Here is an 11067-nt window from a genome sequence, read left to right on the forward strand (position 1 = left end):
AGAATAAAGATATGAATGGGTAGTTTGTGAATTCTGTGGCTTGTTGTAAGGTGAAAATGAGAAAGAGAGACAGAGGGAAATATTCTCTCTTCCTCACTTAGACCAAACTGTTAATTCTTATGGTTTGGCCACCTGAAATGCCTCCCTGTCTTCTCCACCTGGGGTATCTTACCATCATTCAAGGATGCTTGACAAAAGGCTGTTGGCTGAATTAATGATAGTGAGATGGGCATGGCTTTAGTTTTTAACGAACACCGCAGGCTTGTGAGAAAAGCCGGGAAGATGCGGGTGTGTAACCGTTGGCAGGAAAACGGAACAGGATGTCGTGGCCACAGGTTGTATTTAGGCTTTTGACATGTTTGAGGGATTCCCGAGTTTCCTCTAGGCATCTCCAATCAGACACACAGAGGATAGAAGGCCATGTCAAGATGAACACAGAGGTTGGGGTGATGTGGCTACTGTGACAACGAGCTCCAGGAACCACCAGAAGCTAAGAGAGAGTGGGAAACAAATTCTCCATCAGAGCCTTTGGGAAGAAGCAACCTGGCCCACACCTTAATTTCAGACTTTTAGCCTCCAGAACTGTGAGAGGGTACATTTCTGTTGTTTTAAGCCAGAAACACCATGGTTATTTGTTATGGCATCCCCAGCAAACAAATATAGACTCTTGCCTAGAGGGTGAGAAAGTGTCTGTTTAACGAGTACCAAGGGATGTGGATTTATTACGACTTCTAATGGATTTAATACAATTTCTTGAAAAAAATTTAATGATCACCAATTATGCACCAGTCCCTGTTCTCTGCTTTTAGTCCAGTGGAAGCCATAAACCAATAATCATGCTAGTGAATGCCTAATTATAAAGGAGATGAGGGCTCTGGAGGAAAGAAGCGGGTTTTACGAGCGAATGCAACCGAGGAATCCAGGCTCAGCTGAGGAGCGGGCGGAGTTCTTTGAGGACGTGACTGGGAACACACCGGACTCAGGCCTGGTAGGGCTCTGGCCCTCTGCTTCCCAGTCGCTTTGAGTGGGCACTGAGTGCTTTTCTGGACAAGGTGAACGAACACACCTTTCCGTGCTTTAAATGATGTTTTGTGAGCTTCCTGATACCTCAGTGGCTTACTAAACATTCGAGCAAATTTTAGAAGTTTATTAAACAACAACACAGCAAAAAAGATTTTTTCTTTTTTTCTGCAAGCCGTCTTACAACTTTTCATATGGCAATTTATACTGCGCAGCTCCCCCGAGTGACATGATAGGCCACATCCCCTAAATCATTGGACTCAGAATCCTTTCATCACAGAGCAGCTCATGAGATTAGTGTTCCATGGAACCCATTTTGAGGAACACTGCCTCAGGGCAACTGTTGAGTTCCACAAATGGTTGATTTTCACTTTTCTTCTCTCCTCTTTCTTCCGAGGTGCCTTTCAACAACCGCAGAAGATAGCTGAGCATCCCATCGCCCAGAGACCCTGTCCAGGATAGCTAGACCCCCAGGTTGGTCCTCATTGGAACACGAGGAGCTGTGGCCACAGCTGCAAATGAAGGGCATCTTCTAGAAGTGGTAAGTGTAAAAGGAAAAGCCTTTCTGACTGCTTGTTCCTCCACACACCCTTGACCATGAACTCTTGACTACTACACTTGTGAGTAGAACGTCCACAAAGGTGTTAGAAGAAATATGGGTAACAAGTAGGATCCAGGGACGGGACTGGACATTCCCTTCTCATAAGACAAACCAGACTCCAGGCAGGATGGTCTGCAACTGACACCTGTGTTCTGTGCAGTCTAAAATCTCCTAGCATTGTCCTGTTGTATCCTGGGAGGTACAATTACAAGCACTGAAGTCAAAGAAGCAAAAAGCATTAAACAATTCCATAACCACAGCAGTAGATGCACACGATTATGTGTCCTGGATCCATTTCAGTTCCCCTGACAGCCTCTCAAATGTCCTCATTTCCATGCACATGCTGTCAGTGACTCATCACTCTTTCACACTAACACGGCGCAGGACTTCCTTGTGCTGCGGTCCCTCCATTTGCAACTGGGACAAACAGCAGCTTTATTGCTGTTGTGTGTTCAAGGCACCTGACCGTGAAGTGCTGTGGAGCCCTCATGGGTGTGTGTGTAGGTATTTAAATAGTGCTATGCACGAGCAGCCTAGTCTAACAACAATACTAAACTACTAGGAGCATCCGCCAATTAGGGGGTCCAGCTGAAGATGAGAGATCGTTGCAACTTTTTGCATTAAATTTGAGCAACACAGGCTTCCTCAGAGAGAATGTGTTGTTTGTTTAATGGTAGCTTGGCATTCGCAGGAAAGATGGGGACTGTAGGTTTGAATCTTGGATGGGCAGCTGATGGTTGCAAATAGCCAGGTGTCACTGGGACACTCATTCTTCTGTAAAACAGAGATAAAGACACCTTCCTGGCAGGCTATTTGTCAAGAGTAAAGATGAACATGCAGAATCTTTGGAACATAACACTTTAATTATTTTAATTTTTTAAATTTAATTTAATTATTTTAATTATTTCAATTAACTTAAGGTAAATAAGCCACATGTGACTACTGGCTACCATATTGGACAAGGCAGCTAGGGCTGTTGTGCTAAGCCTGAGCTACACAGAGAAGGCTTCTGGGTCAGTCACCTTGTCTTTCCATGGACACTGTCCCCCAGACCCATCCCTTTCCCATGCCAAGGCCCAGGCCCAAATAAACTCATTCAGGAATAATCATCAATTGTCCCCAGAACCTCCAAAGAGGGAACTGACCCTAGTGACAGTCAGAACCTACAGGCTATCCAAGGAGTTTGATAAAAACAGGGTCCAAAAGGGCCAGCCCACCAATGATCACTAGCACCCTTCTTGGGGCCTTACCTTTCCCCATCAATCCAGGACCTCCAGGTCACAACTTTGAAGTCAAAGGCAAATTCCTCACTATTCAGCCATTATCACAGTTGGAAATTAATTAGCTTACCAGCTGCCTCCCTGGGTGCTAACAGGAGCAGATCCCAGGAATGAGAGACAGGCTCTGAGAGAGACAGAAAAAACAAGTGGCATTGCCTAGGACAGAAGCACAGATGAGAAGATTGGCACCTCGTCCAGGCTTATTTTCTTTGACCAATACCAACTGTTAGAAAAAATGTTGAAATTAACCAGACTTCCAATATTTAAACACAGTGAGATTTCAAATAAAAACGCGTTTTCCCACTCCTCCCGGAACCTTGGGCCCCCTTGTAATGCCCCGATTCACTAGCATCCAGGTCACCCAGACCACGGGCAGCTGTCCTGCTGAAGTGGGCCAGAAGCTGTCCAGTCCTCTGCAGCCCCCACCGCTGCATCCCCACCTACCCTCTCGACTCTCCGGCCTGACCCAGCCGGGATCTGCAGTCATTTGTGGTTGGGATCCCAAAGCAGGGCACAGGCCTGGGCAAGGAGCCTCTGTGAGGGGCTGGGAGAACACGACAGGACATCTTGGTATCTGGAGGCCCGGGGTGTGATGGGAGAGGGTGGACAAAGGGCCCTCAGAGTGAGGGCAGGAGGGAATAAGGAGCTGGAGCACACTTGACTGCAATGCCACCACCTCTACTCTCTGCCTCCCCCCTCACCTGCCATGATAGGTGCCAGACGCTTCTTAGTTTCTTTGGTTTCTTGGAACAGCTTGATCTCCAGCCCCCATAGCTTTTTTTCCTCTACTTTTTTATGGCACCTGGAACAATGCCAACCACACAGAAAGAACTCGAGAAACTTAAGTTGCTCCCAATAAAATGCACTCGATTCAGAATGCCTCCATCAGACCCCTGCCCCCACCGCCACCTCACAGTTGTTGCTCCCAACTGTCATTTTCCCCACTGAGCACTTCTGTAGACTCAGTCCTGCTTAAGCTCACACTGAAGCTCTGTAGTCACTCCCCACCAAGCTGGGGCTCTTACCTCTGACCTCCACCTCCTGTGGCAGACCGACTCACGGACCAGCACAACACAGGGAGCCGGTCCCTTAACGTGGTCTGGAAGTAGCACTGGAAATTCGTATCCAAGCTGTGCCCCACTCCATGATTCTTTTTTTTTTTTTTTAAGGTTTTATTTATTTATTTGACAGAGAGAAAGAAATCACAAGTAGGCAGAGAGGCAGGCGGAGGTGGGGGGGAGGTGGGAAGCAAGCCCCCTGCTGAGCAGAGAGCCTGATTCGGGGCTCGATCCTGGGACCCTGAGACCATGACCTGAGCCGAATGCAGAGGTTTAACCCAGTGAGCTACCCAGGTGCCCCCCAACTCCATAATTCTAACGCTTTTCCTTGCCTTCCTTTTGTAGTTCACCTGTTCCCTTGAGATTTTTCTCCAGATGGGAAGAGAGGAAGGAATCTGGGAAGGTCGCTGGACCTTAAGATCTTTGGAAACAGGAACTATGCATCTCCTTTTGTGTGTCCCTTGCTTCAGCAGAGTCTCTGGCACAGGCTAGAGTTTCTCCAAGTAAAGCTCTGAGGGAGAAAAAGTGTGAGTAGAAGGAGGAAGAACCCGTAGACTGAAGAGAGGTTCAAGGATACAGGTTCAAACACTACTATACCTTTCTCTACCTACATTAAGTAATTCGCATAATCAGAGCTTCTCCTTCCTGATCTGTGAAAAACAAACAATAATATATACTTTGTTGTTGATTGCCCCAATCCTTAGGTACTCGGAATGTCACCTGGCAGCAAAAAACATATACGTTTTTAAGAGCATTAGCTCAGTGGTCCCGATCCTAGGACCTCGTTTTCAGGAACTAATTGAGCAGAAACAACACTGTTCTATACATCAAAAACTTCATTTGGAATCACAGTCAATAATGGAATATTTAATGTTATCTAGCTGTTCACAACAGGGGAGTAATTGCCCCTGTATGGCATTAAAGCATGAGAGATAATTTTTCAGTAATAAAAATAGATATATATGAAGATGATCTCGATACACAGAATCTGTCAGCCTCAATGCTACTATTCTTTTAAAAACCAAATCTGTCCATATTGCTGTTCTACTTAAAATTATTCAATGGCCAAAAATCCAGGAGGTTGCTTGCTGAGTTCATGTTTATGCAATACGAGAAACTGCCAAGCCATTTCCCAAAGTGGATGTGCCTTCTGAGCTTCCCATCAGCAAGGTCTGAGAGTTCCAGTTTCTCTACCTCCTCGCCATATTTATCATGTTTGGTCTCTTTAATTTTAGGAATGCCAATAGGTGTTCACTGGTATCTTATTGTGGTTTGAATTCACATTTCTTGATGACCAAAGATGCTAAACATCTTCTCATGTTTAGCTTCAGTTATTTACCCAAGAGAAATAAAAACACATGTTTACAGAAAGATGTATGTACATGAATGATCGTAACAACTTTACAATAGTCCCAAACTGGAAACTTAGATATCCATCAATAGATAAATGAATATACAAATTGTGGTAGAGTCATACGGGGGGCGACTACTCAGCAATAAAAAGGAATAACCTTCTGACCCACCCAGCAGCGTGGATGAACCACAGTGACATTATACTGAGTAAAAGAAGCCAGATGTGAAGGAAAACATACTACAAATGTGAAATTGTTACATAGGCAGAGTTAATCTATTGTGACTACAAATAGATCCGTGGTTGCCTGGTGCTGGGATTGGAGGGGGTTGTTGACTGCAAGAGGCACAAGGAAGTTTGGGGAGTGACGGAAATGTTCTGTGTCTTACCTGGGGCAGTGGTTACACAGGTATGTCTGCCCAAACTCATCAAACCGCACACTTAAAATAGGTGCATTTTACTGTATTTAAAATACCTCAATAAAGATTTATTAAGAAAAGAAATATTCCATCGTTCCTCACTATGTCAGACTAAAGTAAAAAATGCTACTGTTATACACAAGGTCCTTGATGATGAGCCTTGTCCATCACTCTGACTTTGCTTCCAGCTAGAATCCCAAGCGTCTTGCTCCAGCGCTGAACTACCGGCTGCTTCCCAGCCGCCATTTTTTTTTCCATGTCTCTCTAGCTTTCTAAGTGCTGCCCTACTTCCTCACCCCTTGCCTGCTTGTAAGTTGACCCGTTCCTACTCATCTTTCAACATCAACCCAAGCTTGCTTGAACTTCTCTCCAAGACTGGACATAGAACCTCTCTGATACCATCTCACAGCCTCCCCCACACACCTCTAGTCCCCTGTTCTCCTTGTGGCACCATAGCTAGTATTTTTTCTGTCTCTTTTACTGAACTCCAAGTGTCTCAAAGCCGGGTTCTGTCTTACTACATTCTTAAGCCCTAGCACAGAGCTTGGCCCGTGTGGCTGGTGAATGTTGAATGGATGAATGGGTGGATAAATGAATAAATGAACAAATGCCCCATCTGCCATCAGAAGGACCCCGTAAGGATCAAATAAAATAACAGATGAATCCCTGCACTCTGTTTTGGGGGCATTTGACTTGACCCCTTCATCGAGTTGAGTGGCTAAGAACGCCCTGAGAACTTCCACCAGGGTATTACCAGTAAAGAGAACTTTGCCAATTGCTATCCTGGCATCGGGGTGACAGATGTTCTGAGATGAGAGAAGCTCCTGAGCTCCTCCTAGCTTGACTCTAGGAACTCCTGGAGCTACTCTTGGGTAGCACTCCTCGAATACAGTTCTTCATTTCTGTAACATTTTTCACTATTTTATACAATATTCACTGATATATGTAACCTAATTATATTGGCCCTTCTAAAAACATCTGTTTCAGTTTAATGTACATGCTTTAATTCCAGAACATTCTGAGCAGTGTCACCACTACCGCCAAGCAGACACAAGGCAGCATTGCCCTCCTTCAGAAAGACCTCCTTGGCTATTTCCTTGATGATGTAGCATTGGTGCAGCTTCTTCGCATGATTGGGATCCCTTTTCTTCACCTTCACTGGAGCTCCAACAAGGAGCTCCAACCTGGAATCCTGCCAAACCCTCCTCCTTCTCATCACCTTGCTGCTTCAGCAACGTCCCTCAGTACTCAGTTCCATTCTGTCAACACTACCTCCAGCTTAATGAAGACTGACAACCAACCTAGGTGTCGTTTTCTTGAATGAAGGGAACGGAGGCATTTTATACCCTGCCATCATTCCTCGACCTTCCACTTTTGTTTCACGTGTGCTTTCCTTTTGTTTTGGCCAGAATTCATCAGAGACCCATGTGGTCTCTCCTCTTGCACAACAGTCACTCATGGTCTTTTTTACCACCTGACCCTGAAGGTTAATCTGTCAAGGTAAGTGAAATCTCTCCACTAAGTCAGTGCTCGAAGGCAAGTAGGTGAACCTCTGAAAGGGAGAGTTCGGGAAGGCTGGTGAGAGGGAGAAGAGTGTCAAATGCAGAGCTGGATTCCCCAATCCTTTTTTTCAAGTCACAAGGAAGGATTCCCTGGTTCATTTAGTTATTCATTCTTTCAACCTGGCTAGATGTCACAGAAGTGGCCTCGTCTCTAATATGGGCCCAGAGCTCTGGCTCTGTCAGGAATTCCAAAACTCCCCAATACTGCCCCTGCTTGCCCTGGAGAGGAATGTTCTGTGGACATTCAAATCCATCGAGAGCTTAAAGATGGTGCTTTTGGGAGCGGGCCAGGCAACAGAACGAACATTATCAACAATCTCTTCTCTGAAAAGATCTGAGCCATGGGAACAAACAACCTAAGTCTGTCATACCACAAGAGGAGGAAAGGGGGGGATTGGAATGTTTGCTTGTGTTTTCCTAAAAAATCCAGTGAACCGTGAACCTAAACTTTACACCTGAGGCAAACTGGGAATTGCTATTTTAACAAAGCACAGCTTAGAAAACAACCTGCACACGTTTTGTGTCTTGGCCAGCCCCAGAGAGATTTCTGGCAGTGTTTTATGGGTGACTAATACTCAAGTTAAAGTCAACACGGGTTTTCCAAACACAGCATCTCTGGGGGCAAAGTGTGGACTTTTCACCTGTCGGCCACGGCTCTGCTTTGCCCCATGGGATCTGGGAAGAAGGTTTTTTTGGTGGAGGCATACGATGGAGCTTTGAAGCTGCTTGTGAGTGTGATGGTCTGATCTAAGCTCTCTCTTCTGGTCTGTTGGTTCTCTCTAGTAGAGAAGGACTGGAGAGCGCATGTGCACCATGAGACCGGAAGTGCACTGGTTTATCCCATAAACATCTGTGGCTCTCCTGCCTCCCCAAGGGGCCACTGGGGAATACCAAGATGACTAAGCCACAGTTGCATGACGGCAGATAGGAAAACAAATAATTAAAATAATGCAGCCAAGTGCTGAATAAGGTTTGTACCCAAGGGCCATGGGAGCACAAAGAGGGAAAAATTAATTCTGTCAGAGGGAGTCAAGGAAGGTTGTAGAGAAGGTCACCTCTGAGCTGATCCTTAACAGAGGAGTTGGAATGTTCAGGTGAGAAAGGAGAAGGCAGGCCTTCCCCCCGGCAGAGGGGACAGCAGACATGAAGGCATGGAGGCATGAAAGCCCCGTGACAAGTGTGGTGTGTCTGAGGTCCAGGGCAGGTTGGGGTAAGGGCAAGGGCATGGGGTTGATACACGGGTTGGGATCCGGTGTGTAGGCATGGGTGCCACACTAAAGGATCCAGACTGAATTCTTTGGGAGACACAGAAGATTTTCGGCGTGAGTGTGATTTATCAGATTTGGAGCAAAGACATCTGAGGCAGCTAGTAAAGGGGCACGTGGAGCAGGGAGGTCAGAGGCTTGTACCGTAGGCCAGCTAAGGGGAAATAAAAGCTAAAATAAGTTCATTGTGATAGAAATGGAGAGAGGAGCCAGGCATGTTGCCTTGGGAAAAATGAAGTCACGGCACTTGGTGGCTAATGAGATTTGGAGGGTGAGGCAGGAAGGGTGTCAAGGGGAATTTGGAGGTTTCCAACTTGGCCAACCAAGTCCATGATGGGGGGCGGGGGCGGTAACTGAGCTAGGAAACTGAACAGAAGAGGTGGAGAAATTAGTCCCTGCTCATTCAGATGTTTAGTGTATAATAAGAAGATACGGACCACGCCAGGTAAAGGTGGTTGCTTTCACAGAGACGCAATTTTTAAATCAGTTGCTATAAAATCAACACTTTCCTTTTATTGTGGGTGGTGTTAGACTCACATTCTTCAGGGTGATGAGTGAATACAGTGTTGCTGTCAGGCCTCCCTGTCCTAGGCAGTGTTCCCCAGGGTGACTGGCAGTGAAGAGCAGACTAGGCATTCTCTGTCTTCCTCACCACCGGCATATTCGTTGAGCGCCCCGGGCATGGAGGTCAGTGGGGAGATTGCTGAACAGAGAGGTCAGGCCTTGGCCGGACTGCGTGGGATCCCTACAAGGAAATGGGGTGCCATTAGGTGTAGTATTTGCCCCCGGGGAGATGGCAAGGGCAGGGTGGGGGAGAGGCCCTGCGGGAGCAGCCGTGGGACCTCAGAATGACCACTTCCTTCTCCCTTTGGTCGGAGCAGCTCCAGAAAATGGCGGCTGTGAGCCAGGAGGCTGATTGTCACTCAGCGTGATTGGCCACCCTGGGTGACCATGTGCCAGGCACAGCCTGGGCAACAAGTACGGAGCAGTTCCTGTCACAGGAGGCTTCAGTCTGACATGGGCAATGTAAATATCTATGCCCAATGAGCAGAACGCAGAAGGCTGAAAACGGAGATTAGGAGAGGCTAAGGAGAGGCCCATCAATCAGAATCTTCCAGAAAAGACAGGCTTTCTGAAAGCCACGAGCTGCTTCCCGCGTGAGGAGCAGGAATGGCGGGTGTTCCAGGGGTGAAGGGGCCAGGCTAGTGCAGACCCAAGAGAGGGGCGCCCCACCTTCCTGGTGGAAGGTGAGGCTGGAAGGGTGTGGGGCAGGAAGGTCCCTGAGGGCCTGGAGCAGGAGGCAGAGTGGCTAATCGGCAGCCATTCAGGGTTTTTGAACAGAGGTTCTCTTCTTGGGAATGATCATTTCAACAGTCGTATCTGAGCTGTGAGGGCTGGGGAGAAAATGAGAGATGAGATCAATTAGGAGACAGCGGGAATACGAAGTAGGAATCGCACTTTTACTAAGGCAAGTGCTGAACTGAAACATTTTTACCTAATTGTATATGATCGGGATTATTGATCTCACTCTATAGTTTGGTGAAAGCAAAGCTCAAAGTTTTAAGAAACAGGCCCCTGTAGGTGGCAAAGCTGAGTCACAGCGGCGTCTTTTGGACTTCCAAGCCTGTTGTCCCCTCTGTCCTGTACTGGAGGCAGGTCCTGGCGTGAATGGAAAGGACGGTGATTTTCAGCCCTGGCTGAAAGTTAGAGTCACGTGGGGAGCTTTACGAAATCACGATGTCCAGGCTGCACCCCGGACCAATTAATCAGGTCCTCCAAGAGTGGACCCCAGACATCAGTATTTATGTGAAGTTCCCAGGTGCCACTGACTTTGAGAACCACTGTTGCAACAGCAGTTGCAAAGGGAGTAATTGATCATGGTTGCTCCCAAGTGTAAACACTGAGAGAGGAGGAAGGAAGGAGGCGATGGTAGGATTTTTTACTTGGATAAAGTCTGAACGAGAGGCTAATGGGGAAACAAGGAATTTATGCTTATAATCCTTAACTTTTTACTCTTATAGCGTGCTGTCCGGTGGAAATGCCCAACCGATGTTTGTCTTCCGGGGTTTCCGAGGCGGGACCGAATCAAGCTCAACATGTCAGCACGACGGTGTGTGGGACCAGCTCACCCCCACCAGGGAGAGCCAACTGAGACCTTTTCCAACATTTTGCAAACCAGTTATGAATGTGGCCACCATTAAAAATCAAATCATAAAATCTTACAATTAAATAATCTTAAAAACAAACATAGTAGCTTCTCAAAACTCATCCCTTCCTAATGACTTTACCACACTTTACTTTTTTTTTTTTTTAATCTGTCTTCTTGGGGTTATTTACGTTTATTTCATCCGTGTGAAGAGAAAATCCTGTAACAGTGTCGTAACGTGCATCTCTCCCGCGCTCCACATCGGTCATGTGGACAGCTTGAAATTGGCCATGAAGAGAAGTATTTACATGGTAAAAATTGGCAAAAACTGTAAATTAGCACTGTCCCCCTCCCCAAAGAGCCAG

The 11067-nt window shown here is 46.7% G+C and overlaps 1 long non-coding RNA gene across 1 annotated transcript; it reads left to right on the top strand.

The window, feature by feature from the left end:
* Positions 1-1346: 1346 nt before the first annotated feature.
* LOC116574401 lies at positions 1347-10779 on the top strand. The gene is made up of 3 exons (XR_004279268.1): positions 1347-1561; positions 6742-7229; positions 10578-10779. It is a non-coding gene; the product is annotated as an uncharacterized LOC116574401 (long non-coding RNA).
* Positions 10780-11067: the final 288 nt, after the last annotated feature.

This window comes from Mustela erminea, chromosome 15, assembly GCF_009829155.1.
Source record: "Mustela erminea isolate mMusErm1 chromosome 15, mMusErm1.Pri, whole genome shotgun sequence".
Lineage (NCBI taxonomy): Eukaryota > Metazoa > Chordata > Mammalia > Carnivora > Mustelidae > Mustela > Mustela erminea.